The sequence below is a fragment of the Hemicordylus capensis genome, chromosome 4, assembly GCF_027244095.1.
Source record: "Hemicordylus capensis ecotype Gifberg chromosome 4, rHemCap1.1.pri, whole genome shotgun sequence".
Lineage (NCBI taxonomy): Eukaryota > Metazoa > Chordata > Lepidosauria > Squamata > Cordylidae > Hemicordylus > Hemicordylus capensis.
Genome location: NC_069660.1, coordinates 75545558 through 75566426, shown reverse-complemented (window position 1 = coordinate 75566426; position 20869 = coordinate 75545558). Strand labels below are relative to the sequence as shown.

General features: G+C 43.9%; 1 long non-coding RNA gene across 1 annotated transcript; it reads left to right on the top strand.

Annotated features, from left to right (window-relative positions):
- The first annotated feature begins 564 nt into the window (after positions 1 to 564).
- On the top strand, positions 565 to 4669 carry LOC128322112 (uncharacterized). The gene is made up of 4 exons (XR_008305530.1): positions 565 to 738; positions 1582 to 1690; positions 2433 to 2539; positions 2723 to 4669. It is a non-coding gene; the product is annotated as an uncharacterized LOC128322112 (long non-coding RNA).
- The last annotated feature ends 16200 nt before the right edge of the window (positions 4670 to 20869 follow it).

The following is a 20869-nucleotide window of genomic DNA, read 5'->3' as shown; positions in this document are numbered from 1 at the left end:
CAGAGCTCCGCTCTGCCGCCCCTGCCCCTGTCGTCGCTTGCAAGGCTTTTAGAAAGACGAGCGCTAGTGGCGCGCATGCGCTCTGCGCAGCGCGTGCGCTCGTCTCTGACGCTGTGGCGCACGCGCCACAGCGTCAGAGACGAGCGCGCACGCTGCGCAGGGCACATGTGCGCCACTAGCGCTCGTCTTGCTAAAAGCCTTGCAAGCGACGATGGGGGCAGGTGCGGCAGAGCGGGGCTCTGTCGCCCCAAGAAGATTTTAACAAGGAACAGCGCCGGAGGGGGAAGCGCGGCGGGGGTGGGTAAGTACTACCACCCCCCCGCTTAAAGTCACAGTCCCCCCCCCTCCGGACCGGGGGGGACTCCGAACCTCCAGACCGGTCCGGCGGTCTGGCCAATGAGGCCAGACCAAAACCGTGCACACTGCTACTCCAGTGGCTGTTGCTGGTGCCTGCCTTATGTTTCTTTTTTAGATGGTGAGCCCTTTGGGGACAGGGAGCCACTTTTAAAATGTATGTATATCTATGTAAACCGCTTTGGGAACTTTTTGTTGAAAAGGGGTATATAAATATTGGTCATATCATATCATATCATATCATATCATATCATAGTGAGCAAACGTTATTCTAGCTGGACAAGTAGGAGCTTCATTGAGAGCACCCAGATGCAACAGCCTTCAGAGGTCATGGGCAAGCATAAAACAGTGATTGGGATTGAACAGAAGAGACGTTAAAGGAAAGTAAGGAGAAATTTTACTGAGAACTGCTTACGGAGCATTCCAATCCAATCCCATTCCTCTCAGAATCTTTATAAATCCAGCTCGCCTGCCTGCCAGGGGTTTCTTCTTTGATGGGCATCTTTGATGCCTCAAGGCTCAGAATAAAAGGCTTAATTACCTGCTGGGCTGGCAAAGGGAACTCAGCTGGCAGTAAGGGAGTTCATTCCATCCAGATCTTAAGAGGGGGAAACTTCCTACAAAGGAGCCATTTCTGTTTCATGTGTACAAGGCCAAGGCTCCTCCAAAGGCCTCTTTCAAATCAACATGGAGGGGCTCCATGCCCCAGATCTCTTCACCTCCAGATATTTATATTCCAGTTTGTCTTCCTGTGGCTGATACACCTGTCCCATTTGACTTCTGCAACCCCTGATTGCTATGACTATTTTAAGACGGTTGATGAATGGTCATAGAATAGTTTTTCATAGACTTGGTATGAGTGAGCTATTGCTGCCTCTAGGAGTGTGTGCCCACACCATACATGTGTTCATTTGCTTTGTTGCACTGTGTTCCTTGGCCATACAAGGAGAGGATAGAAAGTTTAGAATGGGCTTGGCGGGGGGAGTGAAGATGGGCTCCGGGGGCCCCTGCCTTTTTCACTTCCCCCCTATCTTTGCTGCAGAAGAGATAGTTAGCCAGCTAGCATGGTCCCTTACCTCAGGTTGTCCCTTCGCGTGCTCAATTATAGCTAAGCCCCTGTCCTCACCTTCTTCTTCAGAGAGATGTGAGGGGGAAAGCAAAGAGCAAATCATCATGCAGCGGGCAAGACAATTAATGTTTTGATAATGTTTTGGTTTTTTTAAACAGTACTGAGGGGGAAAATATCTCCAGGAACAGCTTCAGCCAGAGTTGGCTTCCTTATCTAGAACTCTGTGTCACTTTGCTTGGGAAAATTCAGACAACAACAAAAGCACCTGTAAGTATAACATAATGGAAGGTGCAGGACCATCTCTCTTTCACTCTCTCTTTCTCCCCCCCCCCCCCAAAAAAAGAACACAAGGCCCATCTAGTCCAGCATTATGTTTCACACAGTGGCTCAACAGATGCCTCTGGGGAGCCCACAGGCAAGAGGGATGTGCATGCCCTCTCTCCTGTTGTTGCTCCCCTGCAACTAGTATTGAGATGCATCATGCCTCGGAGGCTGGAGATGGCCCACAGCCATAAGACTAGTCTCTCTCTCTCTCTCTCTCTCTCTCTCTCTCTCTCTCTCTCTCTCTCTCTCTCTCTTTCTCTCTGTGGGGGTGTAGCTTTTAAAAAATATGTTAGGGCAATTGTTCACGTCTGCATTGCAGAATGTGAGAAGCAAAGAAGAACAAAGGAAAAGGTTAAATGGTGGACTTCCATCATTCATCACATGTATCTCATGGGCAGCATGCAGTGGCAATATGTGCATTAACATGAGATGAGCACAACAAAGTTCCACACAACAGTTGTCTTCATGATTATGGTGGTAGCAGCAGAGAGGAAGCTGTATTTTCTAGCAATTCTGCATTGCTGTTTGAGGGCACTGAAAATGAGATTTCTCAAGAGCAGAGACATGGGCTGGAGGGCTGTTGTCTGGAACCTCCATAACAAACAGGTAACAACTGCATATTCCCCATTAAAAACAACTTTCAGAAAGAAAACAGTGCAATGAACTTTGTCTCTTCTTTTGCAAGGCTTTGGATTCAGCGTTGGGAAAAAGGCAAAATGGCTTTGGACGGAAGAGGCCTTGAGGAAGTGGAGGAAATGGATTCCGTCTCTTGCTTTTCTGACTATAACGAAGGTCTGTAATGTACTTCATCATTTTTAAAAGATTCACTGAATCAGAAATTGAATGCATTCTTCTCCATAACCCAGTTCCCAGGATATTTTTACTGTGCCTCATAAATTATATTCCTTTTTTTATTTTTGTTTTATTGCCTGTCCCTAGCCAATTCAGGTGATATATGTTTTCATTCTCCCCTAGTGTTTTAGGAACAACGTCTTAATCGACTGAGAGAGATAAAGATAGTTGTCTCTTCTGACCTTTCTCATTATGATGCTTCTTCATGACCGTGCATTCTACATGGGCTGTTCCTCTGGGGGCTTCAGAGTCAGAGCCATGATTTTACTGTGATGTCTGGAGATCAGAAAGTCATGATACTTTGAAGACCCAAACAGTTGTAACTGTAATGATTTTTCCCCTATTTACTTAAATTTAAATCCTGCCTTGGAACATAGGTTTGGCACAACTTCCATATTACTGCTTACACATACACAATTTCCACAAAGCGGAGGTTCTATAGCCAATTAGTCAATGCAACTACTTATCACTTAGGTGTTTGGATAAGCTGCACTTTCCCAGTGGGGAATGGAACACACTCTGTAAATGTTCACAAACACTATATTATTTATTATGACTCCATATGTTTGAGACCAAGGGTTTGGTGTTCAAAACACATATGAAGGAATCACTGATTCCCAGCAGGTGTACATCCCTGCTACTACCACTGTTTCTGTGTTCTGAAAACCTGGAAATGTCTGGTGGAGAATGTCAAGTGCTGTGACAAAACACAGATCTCCATCTTAGCTCAATAATGTTTTACACATACACTCTACTCTGAGTGCTCTGAATGGGGGACATTCCTCCCTTTTGTTACTAAATGGAGGCAATTTCTTACTTTCGTTATTGAGGGGACAGGGCCATCAAGTTACAGGCCTAAGACATTTTTTACAAGAGGTAACAGAGATGTGCCAGGCCTTCTCATTGGATGCAAGAGCTGTCTGTCCTGGGAAGAGGGGGACAACTTTCCCCTCCCTAATGGCTATAAAAATAGAGGTCAAGGGCCTGGACAGCATTCATCATTTCCCATCTACTAATGGGTGTTCTAGGGGAGAAGCTGTAGAGATTAATGCTCTCTCATCCAAGGATTGGCCTATTGCTAGACAAAGGTAAAACTCAGTGTTAGTTAGTTAGTTAGTTAGTTAGTTAGTTAGTTAGTTAGTTAGTTAAGGTTTTTGTATTTTCTTTTGAATTCCTGTGTGCCTTTCTTTATGTCCAGTTTCCCCTAGTGGCTTTAGATCAGTCTTCAAGTGGTTGAAGCCTACCTCAAAGGAGTGGCGTATTCAAGATTGGGATCAGAGCAATCTCTCTACTGAGGGTAGATCCCATGAAAGCATAGAGTAACCCCTGTTTCATCACAAGTACCAAACCAGTACATAATATATATTGACAAGCATGCCCCATACAAAGAACGGAGACAATGTCCATGACAAAATCCCAGCAATGAGGTTATTATAAAACATGCTCTTGAAATGTTCCTATGGGCACTACAACTGTACTAAATTTGATCCTAATTGGTCCTGGCACTTCAAAGTTGTTAGGGGGGAACACACACACACACACACACACACACACACACACACACCACCTTGAAATGGGTTCTGGAATTCATTTATGGGATATCAAAGTTCAATGTCCTCTGTAATCTTAACATGTATACCAAGTTTGGTGCAAATCAGTTCGGCAGGTCACACAGCCCACTTCCACCTCAAATGTTCACACACACACCATCTTGAATTTGTTGGAGCTAGGACCTTGGCAGCATCAGCTCTCATCTGCAAAGTCTCATAGTGACCACATGGGTGCGGGTTAGGGTCATGAATAAAAGTGCTGGACTCCTCCCCTCTTTATTCTTCCAGTGTTAGTCTCCATTTTGTCTCTCCAGAGATGGCTGTTTTAGTCTCTCTCTTCAGCCATGAGCTACAGAAGAAATTAAGCTGCAGGCTTTTTCACATTTGCTTGTATCCTTTTCTTTAAATAAATCATTTTTAAAGTTTTGGAAGCTATGTCTGAGAAATGCAGCAGTGGCATTTGCATTGACTCAAGCAACCTGATTAGAGAAAGGGAGAGATTTATAAACCTAGACACAAGTTGTAAAATCCCTATATATTTGGCAGATGGAAAACTGATGTATGCAGAAGGGAAAGGATCTGCACAGTTGCTCTGCAAACTGGAGAAAGGAGAAACCATTGGTGACCCTTGAACCAAAGCTCTTGAAGAAGCTTTGTATGTGCCTACTCTAGAAACAAATCTGATGTCTGTAAAATATGCTACAGAAGAGGCTACGAAGTAAAACTTAAAGGAAGGCATTGTTTCATTACTCATAAACAGGAATTGCTTTTGAAAGCCATTTTACAAGAGAATGGATTGTTTGAAGTAGAATGTGTGACTGAAAATGCCAAAGCTGTGAAGTAATGCACACACAAAGGATGTCTGAATTTGTGGCACAGAAGGTTAGGCCATAGAGATGCCAAAATGATATGTTGGGCTGAAAAGTTGGATTTGGTAAAAGGTCTAAAAATAGCCCCCTGCAGCACTGAATCAAAGTGTGCATGTTGTATAAGAGCAAAGGCAACATGGCTTGCTTTTCTTCCACGCAAAGAAAGAGAAATACAGCATCCTTTGGATCTGATTCATAGTGATGTTTGTGGACCCATGCAAGTTAATACATCCGGAGGGAATAAACATGTTCTTACTTTCATTGATGACTATTCTAGATACACATATGCATATCTGTTAAGTGAAAAGGGACAAATACTAGAAAGACTAAAAGAATATGTTGCAAGAGTGAGCATCAGGTTTGGGAGAAAGCCACAGATCCTCCGCACTGACAATGGTGGCAAATACACTGGGAATGAAGGCATAAGATTCCTAAAGGAGGAGAGCATTGAACACGAAAATACTGTTCTGTATACTCTGGAGCAAATTGGAGTGGTGGAAAGAAAGAACTAGGAGTGTTCACAAAACCACATAGCCCAGTTCTGTTCAAGTTCAAACTGAACCCAAACTGCACTGGGCCAGTTTGGCTTTGCCCCCCTTTGAAACCACCCCCCCCCGTTTGGTACATTTCTGTGTGTGTGTGTGTGTGTGCGTGTGTGTGTTACTGAATATGTTTTGAATTTTTTTTAACTTGGCCCTTTCTGGGCCTATTGCTCGCTATTCCTATGCAGTGGGACCCTGCGTGGCCTGGGTCATGACCTCACCATGCAGGGTCCCACTGCGTAGGCACGGTGGGGAATAGGCCCAGAAAGGGCCAAAGATGTCCAAACCAGGTGATTTTTACAAAAAGGAAGGCTGGTGGGGGGGGGGGCTCTGCAGACCCCACCACCTTGGAGAAGTCTCCAAGAGGGGATAAGTTTTTTTTTAAAAAAAGGATTCCTCTCTCTCTCTCTCTATCTATCTATCTCAAAAATGTTCGACAAACCCCCGAACTGGGGGGGGGGGGGAATGTTTGGTCAAGATGAACCGGGGCTGTTTTGACTTGATCCCAAACCTTTGAATCGAACTGGTTTGATACTGAACCAGTTCAGATTCAAACCTGTTTGCATACCCCTAGAAAGAATAGTTCTCGTATAGAAATGATGAGATGCATGCTTGTAGATGCTGGTTTGGCTACTAAATTTTGTGGAGAGGCAGTGATGACTGCTACTTACCTGAAAAATAGATTGCCAACAAAGGCCACAGGAACAACGCCACATGAGTTATGGCATGGCAACAAGCCCACTTTGAGTCATATAAGAGTGTTTGGATCGAAAGCATACACCTATAAACCAAAAGCCAAAAGGACCAAAATGAATTGTAGATCTGAGGAAGGAATGCTTGTTGGCTATTCCATAGGATGTAAAGGATATAGGATTTTAGATCTTGCCACAGAAACAATTAAAATATGCAATGTAGCATAATTAAGTGAAAATGAATAACAAATCACTAGTGAAGTGCCAAACTTAGAGCCCAGTTTTCAGTTGGAGAAAGAATCAAGGCAATATGATCAAAAGGAAGGATCCACTGTAAGTTTTACAGCTGGCAGTGATTCAGCAGAAGAGAATGCTGATGACGAACAAAGGGTGCGGCATTCAACACAATGAAATAAAGGAGTTCTGCCTAAGAAATTTTCCTACATTGCAAAGGGAGAAACATTTCAAGAACTGGCATCTGGTGGGCCACTGTGCGAAACAAGATGCTGGACTAGATGGGCCTTGGGCCTGATTCAGCAGGGCTGTTCTTATGTTCTAACGAAGTACCTAAAAGGAACAATCCATCTAAAATTAAAGTTGCCTGCTAGTAAAGGCAAAGGCCCTCGAGTCGATGTCAACTCCTGGCAACTACTGGGCCCTGTGGTTGTCTTTGGTAGAATACAGGAGGGGGTTACCATTGCCATCTCCCACGCAGTATGAGATGAAGCCTTTCAGCATCTTTCTATATTGCTGCTGCCCAATATAGGTGTTCCCTATAGTCTGGGAAACATAACAGCGGGGATTCGAACCAGCAACCTCTGGCTTGCTAGTCAAGTCATTTCCCCGCTGTGCCATTAGATGGCTTACTTGCTGGTAGTGTACCCAAATTAGTAGGTTATATGGATGCAGACCAGGCTGAGGATCAAACAGACCGGAAGTAAGCCAGTGATCATGTATTCTTTTATAGTCGTGGAGCAGTCAGTTGGCGTAGCTGCAAGCAATCAATAGTTGCTCTTTCATCTACTGAGGCAGAATATGTATCTGCCACTCAAGCATGTCAAGAAATGGCGTGGCTGCACAAGCTAATGTTAATGCTCTATCTTTGGTTATATCTGGTAGGTTCTTTCATTTTTAGTTTTTTATAACTCTCAATTTTTAACTTTTAAAATAACTTTTAATTTGAAACTTAATACTAATTGTGGTTTTAGCTGACTTTTAACTTGTTTACTTAATTTGGTTAATTTTATTACTTTTATTTTACATTGTATTTATTTTATTGTTGTGAGCCACCCTGAGCAGTAGTGTACTGGAGGGGCAGGGAATAAATATTCCAAATAACTAAATAACTAAATAACTAAATAAATAAATAAATAAATAAATAATGTCAGATTTCAACACAGATGAACCCAAACCCACTGAGATGTTTGAGGATAATCAAAGCTGCAGCCAGATCCCACAAATGGAGAAAATTAAATTTAGAACAAAACAAATTGAAACAAAACATAATTTTGTGTGGGATGTACAAGAAAGGTACTTGTAAAATTGATGTACTATCCAAGTGAACAAATGGTAGCAGATGCACTAACTAAGTCATTGCCCAGGGATTGTTTCAAAACCCTGAGAGAGAAGTTGGGACTTATACACTGCAGCATGAACCAATGAGAAGGAGTGTTGGAGCTAGAACCCTGGCAGTATCATCTCTCAGCTGCAATGTCTTAGTGACCACTGTGGCAGGGTGGGTTGTTAGGGTCATGGATAAAAGTGCTGGACTCCTCCCCTCTTTGTTCTTCCAGTGTTAGTCTCCATATTGTTTCCCCAGAGATGGCTGTTTGTCGTAGTCTCTCTTTTCAGCCATGAGCTACAGCTGAAATCAGGCTGCAAGCTTTTTCACATTCATGTATAACCTTTTTAAAAAATAAATCCTTGTAGTTCTTTGATACTAAAGAACTGTCCCAAGACCTCTTGCTTTGCTGCTTTCTCACCAAACTGGTTTTGCTTTGCTATTTGGGGACTGAACTGTCATTCTTCCCCTACAGAATTGGGGTGGATGACATCACAATATATGCTATTGAGATGTCCCTATGTGTCACTACAATGGTACTAAATTTGATCCAAATCGGTTCAGGCATTGTGAAGATTCTGGGGACATGCACACAGACAGAAACACTCACAGCAAGGTGATCTCACAAGACTGATTTCCATGAGGAAAGTAGGTTAAAAAAACAATGGCTGGGCCAATCTGGATGATATTCTGACTGGTCTTTTAAAATGAGTTTGTGAGAGGAGTGTGGGCATCTCCGTCTCCCTCATCTGGCACACCATCATCTAATTGTACGAAGGGGTCATCTTAACATCCCATCAATGTGTGGTTTTAAAACTAATTTGGCTGCCTGGGAAAAATTATGGAAAACTGATTTAAAGTTTACTGCATGTTATACTTTAAAAGAAAATTATTATAAGAGGAGGTATAGGTGGTATCTGACAAAGAAAAAATTAGCGTTAATGTATAAAAATTTTTCAAATAAATGTTGGAAATTTGGACAATGTGAGGGAACCTTTTTCCATATGTGGTGGTCATGCGGGAAGGCAAAGGCATTTTGGGATATGATATACAATGAGCTGGAGAAAATTTTTAAAGTGACATTTCTGAAGAGGCCAGAATCCTTCCTGCTGGGAATAACTGAAAGAGAGTTCTCTAGAAGATATTCAACATTTCTTATGTATGCAACCATGGCGGCCAGGATAGTATATGTGCAAAAATGGAAAGACACTAAAATGCCCTCAAAAGAAGACTGGTTGATAAAAATTTTGGAATATGCCAAGATGGCAAAGCTTACAGCACTTATAAGAGACAAAAATTTGGAATGTTTTAAAGAATATTGGGAACCATTTTTGCTTTACTTAAAGAATTATTTTTCTAATATGGACTATTCAGTAGGGTTTGAAATATAGTAATAACAGCTGGTTGGGTTGGGTAAAATCGAGTAGTATTGTGGAGTAGTATGTTTTGAATTATTATAGCAATGGTTTATATATATATAGTTATTGTGAACCGCGCAGATAGGCAAGTGGGAAGTCAGTATTTACTTATGTGTAGAATTAGATAAATGAACGCAATTTGAATGTAAAAGCTATTGTAAAATCCAATAAAAATTTAAAATGGCAAAAAAACCCCACCAAACTAATTTAATGTATATTTAAACTGTGCATTCAGAGGTGGTTTGGAGAAACCATTCCTTGTTTGATTAGGTGTTAGTGGGATGACATACCAGGTGGGCAGATATATATCCATACCCATGTTTAAAAGGGTCAGTACTGATTCACAAACTATTAGAATTCAGGATCATCCACTGAAACTGATTGGCAACAGATTCAGGACAGAGCAATGTATTTCTTCACACACCGTACATAATATTACACGGGCTAATAATAATATTGTAAAGCAGTTTACATATAATAATCATTATAATCATAGTAATAAGATGGTTAAAGCTGGCCTAAAGATTTCAGAATATTACTAGCCTAAGCATTAACGTTCATATCCATTAGCCTTCCTAACTAAGCAAAGAGGGGTATTCTTACATTTAGCAGGGGGAGAGCAACAGAATCCTTTCAGTTGCTGGTTTTTTGTTGTTGAAAAACAGTATATAAAAGAGCCCCTGGTGGCGCAGTGGTAAAACTGCCGCCCTGTAACCAGAAGGTTACAAGTTCGACCCTGACCAGGGGCTCAAGGTTGACTCAGCCTTCCAGCCTTCCGAGGTCGGTAAAATGAGTACCCAGAATGTTGGGGGGCAATATGCTAAATCATTGTAAACCGCTTAGAGAGCTTCCAGCTATAGAGCGGTATATAAATGTAAGTGCTATTGCTATTGCTATTGCTATATAAATATTCATAATAAATAAATATCATCACAATTCTATCAGAGTCATGGATGAGACACCCCAGATGTGTGATTTCTGACACATAGGCCCTTGTGGAAAAACTCTCTTTTCAGAGGGATGCTCTGGAGGCAGAATTTTTCTTTGGGCCTCTTAGTTAATCAGAATCCAGTCCAGGGATCAGGCTTAGTATCATATGGATTTAGGATCAGCTAATGAGGAAGTTAATTAGTATAGATACTGGGGCAGGAAAGAAAATTCCTACCCACCAGAATGGAGAGGTTTCTGGCCCCTTATCTAGGCATTTGTCCATCCTAAAAGGAAGTATGTTGTGATTGCAGAGATAACAGATGTGAGACAATCCCTCCCCTTTCTCCTGGGATGTGATTAATCCAGCATGCTCTCATGACAACCCTAGGGTCAGTTTTGAATTGATAGGTAACTTGGGGTATCAAAATGTATAGTCCAGAAAAGTGTTTTCTTTATCACATGTCAAGAATATAAAATTCTACTCTCCACCTCTGAAAAACATGTCCAAATGAAAAGTATCCATACTTACACATTTGCATTGATAGCTATCCCAATTTGCCTGGCTGGGAAACCAGGCAGATCAAATCGCTTAACAGAAGAGAGCTCTTGGCAAAGGTCAAGTGAAACAGTATTAATGCTGTGGATATTTGAAAGTAGTGCTTTCCTACTCCCGGCGTAGAAATCCTAGTGGAAGAGTAGTTTGTGGGCATGAAAATGTCAGTAGTTCTAGACTCATTCAAGTCAGTGGGGTTTTTGCCTACAGATGAACTAATTAATAGCTTCAGACTTTGGCCCACTATTAAGCATAGTAATTAATGTTTTGCACTTCATTAGCACCTTTCATCAGAGAATCTCAAGTGCCTTACAGGCATTAATTAAGCTGCTCAGCTACCTAGTGAACCAGGTAGAGGAAAAATATGGGGCCCACTGCCTTCGCTTTTGAAAAGCCACCACCCTGGTTCTTCAAGCATTATTTAGAAAATAGATGAGAGCACAGTCACAATGCCTATTAAATTAAGTGTAGATAGAATTTTTCTTGCTGCCTTTGTGCAGAGACTTTAAAAAGACACTGGTTGAAATGCTTTTGTCAAGAGGAGAACATGATTTCTTTTTTTTAAAGAAAGCTTTTGAATGGAACAGAATGTTCATTTTCTTTGGAAAATTAGAAGTGTTTGATGCAAAGTTTTAGTTTTCTATAAAAAATACTCTGCTATAAATCAAATACTGAAAGTATTTTGCACAATAAAAACAAAAGTGGATTTAAGAATTTCATCCCAAAATCCTCAGCAACAACAATGACATGTAGGAACACTTTTTTTAACCAAAAATCTTTTTCCTATTTTCACAGTTCTTATCAAACAGAATGTATGTTTCCTCACACAGTTGTGATGACATCATTGCACACATTGGCTCACAGTCTGTGCAGCATTAATAGGGCATAAAAGAGGGGCAGATCTGCAGAAATGCTATCAGAGCTCAGCCAGTGTGCTGCCAAGCAGGCAAACGTGGACAGAGGGAAAGTGGGAAGCAATTTTCACTTTTCTCTCTTCCCTCTAAGAGTACTTTTTGGCTTCAGAAATATGTCCTGCAGGATTGCACAACCCTCAGGAGGAAGGAGAGAGAAGGGAGGAGAATGAAGTGAAAATTGCTTCCCGCCTTCCTTGGCCTGCATTTCCATGCTTGACATGCAAATAGCCACTGTGCATGTGTGGAGCCATGTGCGTGCCAGCATTGCACGGGGACAGCTGGGGGAGAGCATCGCTGGCCCATGAAAATATTATTCTTGAAGGAGCGCTGCTGATTATTGAAGTGGTGGCGAGCAGTGGCGGAAAAGGTCTCCACCTGCTCTCCTCTGTGTCAAAGGTTCAGGGGATGTGTTCCAAATTGCATGTAGAATCATGATTTGTGCACAACCCTAAACCAAGAGCTCTCCTACTTTGTTTTCTGTTAATGCGGGTCCACTTACCTTTTCTGTATAGTCACTGGGACACAGCATGCCTGGAAACAATTGAGAGCTGTGGCTACAGGGACTGCCACCCATAGATGTGCCTCTCTACAAACCACACTCTGAAGCTATTCACACAACCAGCAGGAACTGGGCAAAGGTTCTGGGACCTAAGCCCAGCCTGGTTTCTGCCGGTCATGAGAACCTCCGGGAGCCACGCTGCTCCTGGCGGCAGCTCTGTGGCAAGCCCGCTTACGGAGCCACCCCTTTAAACGAGGTTTAGACCTCATTTTGGTGGGGTCATGGGTCTGCTGCAGATGCTTGCAGCCACAGCGGACACACTGGGGTGGAGGGGGATCCCAGGAATGCACCGTGCTGTCATGCGGTGCATTACTGGGGCTCCAGGGGGTGGGGCGCTGCACGGCAGTGCTTTTCTTCACCCGACCCCCAGTACTGCTGGGTGAGTTGCGGCAAGGTGCGGAAGTGCTGGAGTCCAGCCATCGCCTGTCTGGGTGGGCGATGCGCCCGCCTGAGGAGGGGTAAGTGATCATCTTCAGGAGAGCAGGTCAAATCCGCTCTCCCCATTGAACCCCTTTCGGCTCTTCACACTGATCATGTGCAAAGCCTTTCTATGATCCTGTAGCTGGAGCCACTTCAGCAGCGCTGGGCCCGCCTCCTTCTCCTTTGTGCAGTGTCACAACACAGGAAGTATGGAGGCACATAGCAGATCCGTAGTGACACTGTTGTAGGGTTTAATCTGGAAGGATTTTGCAATTGTTATCTTATGGGTTCTCATCTTAAAACCCATTACCACTGGGCTTGAGAGGGCTAAAGAAACCCTCAAGTTACATTTTATTTTTTTGTTTATATCTATGTAAACCACTTTGGTAATGTTTTGTTGAAAAGTGGTATATAAATGTAAAAATAAATAAATAAATTTATGAGTGTGGAATTTCAGAGTAACTTAAATAAAGCTCCCAGGGATTATAGAGCCCCCAAACAGGATCATAGTTTTGACTGGCCAATTATTTGAACAATTATTTGATGTGCCTAAATACTAGAGGGCCTTTCCCAGAGCCCACTTCAGTGCCCTTCCATTGGCACTTTTAGAAGGCAGGTACGAAAAGAGCCCTTTTGTGAAGCATACCTGTCCTTACAGCTGTGGATCTGTTGAAACCATTGGTTATGTTCTCCTCTATTATAACTTTTATAGCAACCTGTGTATTAAGTTAGTTTCACTCTTGCTAAAACATTTTCCAGGTTGTTTAGAGGAATTTTATGATTTGTTTCTTTTAAATGATAAACAAACATATTACATGTAAGTTAGCCAGATTTGTTTTCCACCAAGAAATTGTATCACCTATATAATATATTAGTGATGCAGCGAGGATCAGTTGTCAAATCTGCATGGATGGTATATAATTGTACTGGTGGCCCTTATTTTCCGTGGGGCTCCTATTCCTACCAATTAGTGCAAATATGGAAACCATGAATAATGAAACCTTAACTCTATGGGGATTGGGAGGTTAGGTTCCCCCACAAAATGCCTAAAAAGTGAAAGGGGAAAAATAAGAGTAGAACTGCACACTACCTCACTCTCCAGGGCTGCAGGGCTCTGGAAATGCCCCCAGAAAACCCACAAATCAGCTGAATTTTTGGCAAAAAAAATTGTGCGTTTTTAAAAAAGAAAGTACCTCAAAATGGCTCTGATCTCTAAAATGGCAGCCAGAAATGACACCAGAAGTCATTTCCAGCTATTCTGCAACTGTTAACAGGCAATTTTTACCCGATTTTTGCACAGTGGGCAAAGAAAATGGTTCTCTAGGACCTGTCTGCGGATACGCGAAACTGTGGTTGCGAGAACTGCAGGTGATTAGCGCAACCTGTATATTATTCTATGTAGTAGTTATTTTTCTTCTGCTGGACTTTGACTGTAATAAAGGCTGATTGATTGATTGATTGATTGATTGATCAGGCCCAAAGCCAGCATCCTGTTTTCCACAGTGGCCCACCAGATGCCTCTTAGAAGCCCATGGGCAAGAGGTGCGGGCATGCCTTCTCTTCTGCTGTTGCTCCCCTGCAACTGGTATTCACTGTTTGTTGAGTGTACTGTCTGCAGTGAGCTGAGGTGAGGTGGGGGGCTAATAAACTATCCAGGGGAGAGCACCAAAGGCCCTTTTCATCCAGGATGGCATTTATCCTAAGGCTGGCCCTAGGCCTAAGGCAGTCTGCCATTATGTTGTTTTTTTCAGGCTTACATATCTCCAAGCTGTAACTAACACAGTGTGAGAACTCCTATTTTATCTGCTCTCCAAAGATGATGGTGCGAACAGTATCAGCAGCAGACTTTAAAAACAGGGTTTGGGACGAAGTCCCTTGATATTCCTGGTTTCATTATGAAACATAATTTGTTTACAGGAAACATGACTTGCTGTTTGCTTTCACAGAGGTTTGCTTCGGTGCCCCTTTCCCAGAGGATTCTGAAAAACACAGCAGCACCTATTTCTGCTGCTTAACAGCTTTGCAGCCATGCTATTCATCTCCACAATTCCCATCAGGCTTTGGGGAGAATGAAATGTCAAGGCCCACCTGTACCATTTTATCTGTGTCAGTTCCCCCAGACTGGTGCCAGGGGTTGGGAAATGGTAAAGCGGGTGCGCAACACAATAATGATGTTGTGTGGAGCCCTGTTGGGATCAGCGCTCTATGCCTGGCACCAAAAACTAAATACATGCTGTAAGGAACAATGGGAAAGCACAGCTATTACTGAGCAATCAGAAAAATGCATGATGACCCACCAAGGACATACTGAGAAGAATATGGGCAATGGGAGGAATTAATGGCCTGAAACCAGCACTGCGACACTGACAAACGGTAGGAAAGTAGGTGATGCTTTGTGCTGAGCTTCCAGTTACATCAGCCAGGCTGCTCTATTTAATGGAGGAGCTGGGTTAAAAGTGTGTGTGTGTTGTGTGTGTGTGTGTGGGGGGGGGGGTCTATATAAATTAGGACACACTCAAACTTCAGTTGCCTGCAGTTTCTAAAAATTGGAGCTACATTACACAACACGAAGAAGGAGGACTCTCCTATATAGTCCCAAGAGTGTGGGTACAGTAGTTATAGTGTTAGACTAGGGGCTCTTCCAGACAGCATGCCCAAGTGCAATTTGATTCTGACCTCATTCACATGGAACATGGAACCGCAGTCGAATAGGCCTGCAGTTCTGTGGACATTATGTCTGAATGCGGTGAACCACAGTTGGGCGCGGTGACAAAACCGAGGGTTCAGGATTGGGACTCCAGTCTGAACCCTCGAGTTGAATTAAGTTTAGTTGCCTCAACTCAAGGTTCCCATCAGCCTTCAGTACATCTGAATTAGGAACTGCGGGCTGCTGGCCCTGGAAATGGAGTTGAGGAAGGAAGCTCCTCCCTCAACTCTGGTCTGTGCGGGCTGCTCTTCTGTCAAGAAGGAAGCCTGCACAACCAGGTCCCCTGCAATCTCTGCAGTCCTCACTGACTGCAGAGGCAGCTCTCCTGAATGTCTGAATTTGGATGGGAGGGTGGGGGCATGGAACCGCAGCTCCAATGGACGGTACCATGTTACATGTGAATACAGCCTCTGTTTCTGTGCACTTCAGCAGACTTCTGTTATCCTTGGCTCTACTGGCCAGCTTTTGCTTCCCATAAAGAACTGAATACTACTTTTCTGGCAAATGGTGGTTCTTCACAGAAAGCAAGAGCTAGCCAGCAGGTGATGCTGAGAAAATCATGCTAGGACTCTGTTGTGCATGTCACCTGCCTGTCAGCAGAGTGTAGCTGCCCAGGAATGCAGACACAATATAATCTTCTCTTCAGCTAATGAAATGTTTCCACATTATACTATGCTCATATCAAACTTTTTACAGCATCACCATCCATATATATATATATATATATATATATATATATATATGTATATGTATATAGCCTGTTTACAATGAAAAAGGCAAAAACATGATGATTGTTGCACAGAACACATTTGGCCTTAGTTCATGTTGTCTTCAGCAGCCATCACTCATGTTGTGGTTTGCCTATAAAATTCCTTTTCCCTCTGCCAGATGGAAACATCATGGTTCAAAAGGTTTGGCTCTGGGGCTTTTTCCCATTCTCTCCCCTCCCCTCATACATTTTCTGTTTAAAAGCTAAATTTTACAAATGCTCTGTGGAAAATTACAAAGCAAACATAAGCCTCACTGACACCTGAGGTGATGTGATGGTCTGCTCCTTCCTCCAGCCCAGATCTCACTGCTCCAGACCAATTTTTGAATATTCCTATCCCCAAGACCAGAGCTTACTGCCCCAGACCCCCTTCCTCAAGCTGCAAGGTGTGCAAGGTGCACTGGAAGCTATTCCCATTTCCCTACATGGATTTCAACACCTACTTGCCTCTCTCCCCCTTCCCATCCTATCCCGACTGGGGCCTATCATTTATTCTCCAGCAGCAGCGTGAGTCACTCGTCTTCTCATCCTCTTCCTTTGGTACTGAGACCAACAGAGTACTGGCCTAGAGTGTCTCCATACAAGACACTCTGGGCCGTAGTCTGCTGCCGCCTCCACCCATCCTTCCTCTTTCCCATTTCAATCTGTCCCCTCCTGGGTGTGCTGTTCCAGCTTTGCCAGCCCCAGCCCCTGGGCCAGACACCATTACTGCTGCTGCCCTCTTCCCTCCTGGGGGGCACTCTGCCTGTCCACCTCCTCCCCTCCTACTACTGCTCTTTGGAGCAGGCAGCATTTGGCTTCATCACCCACTGAGGGTCTGTCTGTCCATGAGCTAGTTGCGGCATCAGTGGCATTGCACCGATGCAGCAGGGGATAGGGATGTGCACTAACAGGTTCAGTGCTCCCTTTCTGGAGTGTCAGACCTGTTTGAACACTGGCATTTGATCCGGCTAGATGGGTGGTGTGTGTGTACGTGTGCGTGGTGCCTTTTGTTGAGGGTTGTAATTTTTATCCCCCATTTAATTAGCGGAGCCCTAAAGAAGCTACCCACTCCCGTTACAGAGCAGAATGCAGAGTTTAGTTCTTGCAGCTATCTAGAGAAGAACACACATGGAGATTCTTGTTGAACTGAATACTAAGTATTTATTGGTGAAGTACACTTTGGATAGGAAAGACCTAATTTAATCTATAAAACAACATAACAAATAGGGAGAGAGAGAGAGAGAGAGAGAGAGAGAGAGAGAGAGAGAGAGAATCTGACTCTCACAGGAAATACCTGAGGAGTCCAATCAGGGGTGGGCAGGGACGGTGGGCGGGGATATGACTTCACTTTTTGTCCCAGGGCCTGCCAGCCTTGCCACACGGCTGGTCTCCTGAAATTGACTCTGCAGAGGATCCTACATCAGGGCACGAGGCTGAATCTGAAGATCTGCTCTGATCCTGTATATTCTGCAAGTGGAGAGTCTTACCAGGCTGCAGCTAGGGATGGAGCTAATAGTGTTCACCCACATTCAAAGAACCTATGCAGGCCAGGGGTGGGGTTGCCATGGGCTCTTCAGTCACATGCTGCTTGCCACTCCCCTACTCTCCCCCACTTGCCAAAGTGGCTCCTGCCACTCACTGTGGCTTCTGCTGCCATTTCTACTGCCTGAATTGCTGCCCACCACTTGCCAGCTGGCTCAGGGGGCGCTCAGAAGCAGGGAGGCCCTGTTCCATTCCTCTTTCCATTCCGCTTTCCTCCCTGCTTCTGAGTGGCACCTGAGCTTGATAGGAATGGAAGGTGCACATGCGCCCTGATATCATGAGGGGACTGTGCACTGCTGCAGGGGGAGGTGGTAAACACATGCTCCCTGTGCCCTAGCTACACCACTGCCTGCAGCTGCTTTTGATTAAAAGCTGCTTTTTTGGTTAAAAAAATCTCTACCAGTGTTGTATTGCTCATGATTTAATCCTACAACATTGTTTCCTTGGTGAAATAGGTGCCTTTGTCCATTACATAAGCAAAATGATTGGAGATGGGATGTGAAAAGGTCACATTTTAGCTTTCTGAACAGAGATCAGCCTGAATTGATCACCCCCTGAAGTGATGATTGACATCAGTCCTTTACTAAATTACAGACTTGCACTTTATGTATAAGGTAACTGGCCTGGTAAATGATTAGCAAAGCAAAAGGAGGCAAGAAGACAGAGAGTTTCTTAGAAGAAAATGTCTCAAAAACCACTTAAGGCTATTATGTTCAGCATATTGTTAAGCTAAATAGGCGTAGGTGATAGTAGGTCCAGGATCCAAACACTATGTTGTACGAGTGGGAATTAAACATAAATGTCAGCATTTTGGAAACAGTTTTACTGATATGCTGTTAATAAGTTCTTGGACACCCCCTTATGCCTGTCAAAACTCAAGAGACACGAGAGTTACAAAAATGAACACTTCTTTTTCCCCCATCATGTGAACCTAATCTTGCTTTCCCACTAGGGATGTGCAAGCTGGCGTGATTCGAATTGTGGTTCAAATTGAGTTTCAGATCCTCAAGGATTCCCCTTTACAAGTATCCACAAATTGGCCTGTAAACCGGTTTGGCTCAGTTCGATGGCTGGGCCGGACTTGGTTCGGCCAAACCTGAAGCTGGGCCAGGCTGGGTCTGTTCGAATCCAGTCCGGATTTGAACATCTCTGTTTCCCACTCCTCCCCCACTCAATATATCCTTAAAACATTGTGTGGTATATTTTCCTTATTGTTATATTATCTTAACACAGTTTGGTGTTCTTAACAGTTCATCCAAAAAGGAAGAAAGATCAGGAGAACAAAAAGAAAACAACCAAACCTACAAGGGATGGAGCTACCATTATTCAAAGATGTCCCTTGAATATGGACCCCTCTTCCCCCCACCTCCCACTCCCCCCTCTGGCCACCTGGCTGCTCCTGTTGCTGCTCACTCCAGTTCTGCCCACTTGCTCGCTGCCACCTCTCCTCTCCTGTCATTCTCCTCCTCTTCCTCTCTCCTTTTTCTGCCCATGCACCACCTCTTTCTCTTTCCCCCTCATCCTTCTCTGCCCATGCATGTACTGTTTGCAAGAAGCAGGAACATAGGAAGCTGCCATATACTGAATCAGACCATTGGTCCATCTAGCTCAGTATTGTCTTTACACAGACTGGCCGTGGCTTCTTCAAGGTTGCAGGCAGGAATCTCTCTCAGTCATATCTTGGAGATGCTGCCAGAGAGGGAACTTGGAACCTTCTGCTCTTCCCAGAGCAGCTCCATCCCCTGAGGGGAATATCTTACAGTGCTCACACTTCTAGTCTCCCATTCATATGCAACCAGGGTGGACCCTGCTTAGCTAAGGGGGACAAGTCATGCTTGCTACCACAAGACCAGCAGGATGCACTTGCACTGTGTGCGTGGGCAGAGGAAGATGAGGAGGAGAGGGAAAGAGGTGGTGCATGGGCAGGAAGAAGAGAGATGGAAATGGAGTCAAGTGGGCAGAAGAGGTGGCAGAGGATGAGTGATGCTCCTCACTCCTGGCCCCCTTATGCCAGTGAAACCTACCTCAATTTTCTCCGTATTGTTTAATTATAATTTAGGCTGACAAGTAAGGGCAGCAGCTCCAACAGTTCTCACAGAGCAAGACCAGGTAGTGTGCACCATGCACATATTCAGAAAGAACAAATTGATACACAAAAAGGACAAAAAGAATACCATGGTGGTATTCTTTGGTGCGCTACTGGTCCTTGCTACTGGATTCCAATTGTATTTGCAGTGCAGGAATACGAGAGTGCAACACTTTGTAAGGGGAGGGGGAAGGCGTTGGAGAGAAGGGGGATGTATCCCTGATGCCAAGGAAACCAGCTGATGCGCCTTCCCCACAACCAGCTGTGTTTAGTGGGAGCAGAATGTGGATAAGAATGAACATTCCCATCCATATTCTGTTCCAACTGTTATGTGTGACTAGATCTGGATTGGTGCTAACATGGTGCGTGGTGCTAGCAGAAGATGAAACCATTAATGGAACACAGTAAGATAAATAATGCCATCGGGTTGCCTGGACAACAGAATCTGTCTTGCCCCCATTGAGAATGATGACAGTGGGAGAGCTTGATTTGCCCATGTGTCCTCAGGTAGGCAAATCTGATTGGCTATGGGGTCATATGATGTCATAATGTTCAAGACATGATACTATATTGGCTGGGATTACACAGTGAAAAAGCTATAATAAAAATGGCACTGAAGCAGCAGAATATCAGGGCTGCAAACAAGTTGCAAACAAATATCAGTTGCAGGGGAGCAACAGCAAGAAAGAGAGCATGCCCTCACCTCTTGCCTGTTGGCTTCCCAGAGGCATCTGGTGGGCCACTGTGTGTAACAGGATGCTGGACTAGATATGCCTTGGGCCTGATCCAGCAAGGCTTTTCTTGTTTTCTTAAGTTGCCACCCCCCTCTCAGGTCTCTGTGAAAGCGAGTTGTCCAAGAGGCTTTTCATGCCCCACAGAAGCTTACTTTTTGTACTGAAACCCAAACTCCATGAAAATTCAGCACAGCATGCATTATTAGGTCAAGTACAGTGCTATAATTATTTATTAAAAAGAAATCATGCCCAAAGCAGCTTAGAATAAACACATTGGAAGAGAGGGTGGGGGGAGGGAGCTCTCCTTTAGCAATATATGCAGCAGTATGACTAATCTAGGCCTCCTGCTCAGAAGAACCTATTTGCTCTTGGCTATCAAGCGATCCTGCTTTCTCTGACAGAAGTGGAGAATGAGAGCAAATTTGCAGCTTCCATGCCACCA